The sequence below is a fragment of the Anguilla anguilla genome, chromosome 13, assembly GCF_013347855.1.
Source record: "Anguilla anguilla isolate fAngAng1 chromosome 13, fAngAng1.pri, whole genome shotgun sequence".
Lineage (NCBI taxonomy): Eukaryota > Metazoa > Chordata > Actinopteri > Anguilliformes > Anguillidae > Anguilla > Anguilla anguilla.
Window position 1 is genome coordinate 35,293,916 of NC_049213.1, and position 5,825 is coordinate 35,299,740.

Genomic DNA, 5,825 nt, shown 5'->3' on the forward strand with positions numbered 1-5,825 from the left:
CACACACGGACGCACACACACCCACACACACCTACACAGAATGGACTCATTCACCTTTGTGCTGTCCATACAATGAAGTCAATGACATGCCCAGAAAAATCTTAAGTCTTAATTATGATTAAAAATACTTTTCAGGTCCCAGAACCTAGACAGGTGGCAAGACTTACCCCAGACAGGCAGGCCTCCCTCAGCAGCACCAAAATCACACCCCCCCACACGCAACTTACCCCTCAACAGGTCACCTTACGCCCTGCACAACCAACTTACCTTTCCAAACCCTCCATGCATCTCACCCCTTACCCCTCCAGATGATCCATGCAACTCACCCTCTCCACACCCAACTTACCCCTCCAAAAGCTCCATGCAATTTACCCTCTCCACACCCAACTTACCCCTCCAAGTGCTCCAGATTATTACTTACCCCTCTGCAGGCTCCACACAACATACCCCCTCCATACCCAACTTACCTCCGCCACACCCAACTAACCCCTCCAAGCGCTCCACACAACTCACCCCGTCCACACCCAACTCACCCCATCCACACCCAACTCACCCCCTCAACACCCACCTCACCCCTCCACACCGTAACTCGCCCCTCTGCTCGCTCCGCGCACGGAGAGCCGGGTGCTCTCTGAGCTGTCAGAGCTCTCGGCGGGGGTGGTGTGGGGTGGGGGGTGTATGGGTGGGGGGGGGGGGGGTGCTGGAGAGAGAGCCTGCTGCCCTCAGCAGGGCCTCGCTGTCAGGGGCAGCAGTGAAGGGAATCATCTGGGAGAGAGCGGCGGCCCTGCCAATAACGCACAGGAAACCGCAGCGGGAGAGGAAGAGAGGCCTGTGCCACTCACTCCTCCACTCATCCTCAGGGATATCAATAATAACAATCATAATAATAATAATAATAATAATAATAATCATAGTCTTCTTCTTCTTCTTCTTCTTCTTCTTTTGGCTGTTCCCGTTAGGGGTCGCCACAGCGGATCAGATCCGCATATTTGATTTGGCATATGTTTTTACGCCGGATGCCCCCTTCCTGAAGCAACCCTCCCCATTTTATCCGGGCTTGAGACCACTAATACTAATACTAATACTATTGAAGAAGAAGAAGAAGAAGAAGAAGGAGGAGGAGGAGGAGAAGGAGAAGGAGGAGGAGGCCCAAAATAAGGAACACTGGAGCACACACGTTGCTCAGGGCAAAAGACACTGTTTTATTGAGCAGGGTGGGACGTCGAAACGTCAGTCCCACCCTGCTCATTACAACAGCGTGAGTTTTGCCTCGAGCAACGTGTGTGCTCCAGTGATCCTTATTTTGGGCCGGTCCCTGTGAAGTCTCTGGGTCAGGAGTCTTTTACTCTAACCATCACAGCCTCTGGTCAGCCTAGGCAGCGTCACACACCATCACATATCTGTGGGGCGACATAGCTCAGGAGGTAAGACCGATTGTCTGGCAGTCAGAGGGTTGCTGGTTCAAACCCCGCCCTGGGTGTGTCGAAGTGTCCTTGAGCAAGGCACCTAACCCCCCAACTGCTCTGGCGAATGAGAGGCATCAATTGTAAAGCGCTTTCGATAAAAGCGCTATATAAATGCAGTCCATTTACCAGTTCCTCTCACGGTCACATAGATTATGACACAAGAGATTGAATAATGTAGAATTTTAAGCTCGATCACGCAGTGCTATTTTTCAACTAACGCCAAGGACGGTGTCAATCTGATGACAAGACATGCTGTGCCGTGCTCTGCGTTAGCATTTCGAGCGCGGCAGCATTCCTTGGCACACACACTCGCCGCATCTGTTGCTGTACTTACCCAGTTAATTGGTCCTCCGGTTCGAGAGGGTTAACTCAGCGGCCGATCCCGCCAGTCGGCTGTTCGCTCGCATTACACCGTCCAGCAATAAGGAAAAGGACATCCAAGTCACCGTAAGAGGCAGCTGCACCAGCAGGAGTTCACCACGAAGAGGCTGTTTTAAGGAGGCTTTCAAAACCCTGACCTCAAACGATTCATGTCGTGAACGGCAGCGACCCTTCAATGCAGCGCGTCTCTGATCTCTGACGTTTTGGCTTCGGCCAAAACATGCCGGTGTCAGTCGTACATATATATCTTTGTTTGGCCCAAAACGAACGCTCGGTCAGAGGGTGGTGAGCGGTGAGGGGGTGGAATTTATCTGGGCACACTGGATGGGCAGGCAGAAGGGGGGGGGGGATTTATCTGGGCACACTGGATGGCAAGGCAGAATGGGGGGGATTTATCTGGGCACACTGGATGGACAGGCAGAAGTGGGGGGGGGGGATTTATCTGGGCACACTGGATGGGCAGGCAGAAGTGGGGGGGGGGATTTATCTAGGCACACTGGATGGGCAGGCAGAAGTGGGGGGGGGGATTTATCTGGGCACACTGAATGGGCAGGCAGAAGTGGGGGGGGGATTTATCTGGGCACACTGGATGGGCAGGCAGAATTGGGGGGGGGGGATTTATCTGGGCACACTGGATGGGCAGGCAGAAGTGGGGGGGGGGATTTATCTGTGCACACTGGATGGGCAGGCAGAAGTGGGGGGGGGGATTTATCTGGGCACACTGGATGAGCAGGCAGAAGTGGGGGGGGGGGGATTTATCTGGGCACACTGGATGGGCAGGCAGAAGTGGGGGGGGGGGGGATTTATCTGGGCACACTGGATGGGCAGGCAGAAGTGGGGGGGGGGGATTTATCTAGGCACACTGGATGGGCAGGCAGAAGTGGGGGGGGGGATTTATCTGGGCACACTGGATGGGCAGGCAGAATGGGGGGGGGATTTATCTGAGCACACTGGATAGGCAGGCAGAATGGGGGGGGGGGGGATTTATCTGGGCACACTGGATGGGAAGGCAGAATGGGGGGGGGGGAGGGATTTATCTGGGCACACTGGATGGGCAGGCTAGGCGCTGGAAACGACCACAGGATGACCTCCATGCTCCAGGCTTCTCTTGGTTCCCATTAGCCAAGCGGTTCCTGGGCCTCTTCGGGCCTGACGGATCGCACCTTCCTTCTTGTTGCCATGGGACTGGCCCGTGGCCCAGAGTAGGCTACACTAAATCACGGGTCAAGGGAGCAGGGGAGGGGTGGGGGGGGGGGGGGGACCCCAGTACCCGGCAGTTTTGTGAAGAGACACCGAACGGACGTGCGCACCTGCACGCCAAGCTTTCTCGACGATGAGCAAAGAAGCAACAAGTCCTTGCTGCAGTTACACAGTCAATGAGCAGGAGGGTTTAGCAGGCGGCAGTGGAGGGGAAAATTATAGGATATTACCACAGAAACAACACAGAAAATAACAGTAATCTTAAATCTAGCTAGAATCTAAGCGTAAGATGCTCATATGTTGGCAAATATAGAAAAACAACTCTATCTGATGCTGTTCTGAATATATTTCATTCAAAAAAATAATAAAGTCAGCTGAGTTCAGCATTCACAGTTCAGACAATGGCAAAGTCATGGTAATTAGTCACTTCACTATGTGCCGCCAGTCATATGCTTATATAATGACGTTCTGTCCTTAAGGAAGTGTATGCACCTGTTAGGGTTCCGTTTGCTGCCTCGGTCATCGGATAAAATTGCTCACTCACTCCCCCTGTTGGCCACTAACGTTCTCCAGACTGACTAGTCGTCTGTTTGTAACGGGTAAAAAGCTGTTATGTCGCTCTTACATATGAACGAGGAAAAATACTGTACCTCCACAACTTATTGATAAGCCAGAGCCCAAGAATGTTGATGCAGTGGTCTGAATACCACAGGTGAACAGCGATTAATTCTAAATGGTTTGCAAAATGGAAGTATACTTGAACACATGATATAACCCAGATAAAATATTGAAACATTTACAGGACCGGTCAATTTTAAATACATTCTTCCTCGAAAGTATCAACAGTGAATTTTAGAGTTATTATTATCATTATGTGTGTGTGTGTGTGTGTGTGTGTGTGTGTTTGTGTGTCCTTTATTTTCTTATTTTCTTATTTTCTTATTTTACAGCTTGAACTATATTCTTAGAATAAATAGCAAGTATGCATTTCACTAAACATAAATACAATTTACTTACAAATGTACTAACATTCTGGCCCATAAAATGCTGGCTAACAAATCAAGTAATAACTACCCACCATGAGTGAGGGGAAGCATACTGTTCATTACACTAGTCTGGGCATGTCCTTTGTGTTGAATAAAACAAAACAAAAAAAAATTGCTGGACACTGATGTAAATTATTTTGTTTTTTGAATAGCTATCATTTATAGAATGCTAATATTTATTTGCAAGGCATTTTCCTTCACGTTCATTTTCAGAACCACCAGCCTAGGTTACAATGGGTGCAATAAATAAATAAATAAATACATATTTAAAACTATTTATTTATTTCTCTTTGAGATAAAGGAAAATTGCAATCGCTACAATACAAAGATGTCCTCACAGGATTGCAGGTTACTTCATAAATTGCTAACTGTGAAGAGACCTGCACCAATCAGATTGTAATGCCATGACGTCAACTGTGAACTGATGCACAACTGTTGTTTAATAGCAGCCAATATTCGTGCTCATTAATGTCTCTGGGAATGACTACAATAGAACTACAATTATGTGATTAATTTATCATGCGATTAATGGATCATGCCTAACACTACAAAACACGTTATTGATGTAGTTATCATTAAAAAGCTGATTCATAGAGATATGAGTTCGGCTGTAACGGTTTTTTTATTTAATGTATTTATTTTTTTTTTTTTACCATTGCCGTTCATAATAACAAGCTATAATAAAACAAACTAGTATCACAGATAAGAAAGAATGTGCTCGCGGGAAGTCTGCCGGTGTCCCGTTACCGGCCCCTTATTCCACACGCGTGATTATTTCGATAGTGTTGCTGCAGCTGCAGGTGCGGTTGAGGTTAGCCAATACTTTTCTCGTCGGTGTTTTATAACTAGCCCGACCGACATGCAGGGAAAATTGAGATTTAAACAGTTTTATACACAGTTCTGATGGCGGATATCATAAATAGGCCCACGTTTAATAAGTCTCATTTTAAAATATGCACAGCGTTTTCATTAATCTATTACTCACAGTATGTAGGCTATAAGTCGTTCGTTCTCATCTTGAAGGGTAGGCTAAATCAGGCTGACGGCCCGCCTTCGGCGAGACATTCAGGTTCAAGACATTTTCACAGAGCTAGTGTTCAAAACCAGCGTCCCACGAGCAAAAAAAACTGGGTATTTTTAGTACAGAGAACCCAATAAGTTAAATCAGATAGGATCGTTTTGGTCTAATTTGTACTTGGGCAGTAACAACTCTCTTGGGATTAAATTGAAATCTGAAAGACGTCTTTTTTCGCTTTGGCTAGCCAGATGAATACATGCGTTTTACACGAAACTCATTCGCCTGAATTAAACGTGAAGCGGATGATGAATGTTTGCTGTATCTTTCTAAAAAGTCGTCGGAAATAGCTTCGGGATCTGAAAGAAACAGACCGGTTTCTGTTATAATAATAATACATACTGCAACCATTATCTTCATTTGTACACGGCGGAGAGTAGCCTAAACTCCGCTGTTGTCAAGTGGGATTTCATTTAAATAACGCATTGACACCGAAGTGTAGAGTTTGTGAAGGGGTCGTTGATGTGGGTGGGTTCCGGTAAGAAGTGAATGCGGTTTCACCGTGCCGTGGTCAATAGCTGCGCTATTGCATCCTCTCAGGACAACTTTTTGAACTGCTCGAGACTCACTTGGGCTTTAAAAAAAATACATAACGCGCTCTGATAGGGAGCCCTAAACCCGCCTTTATCTCCATACTTACACATCAAAACCTCCCCC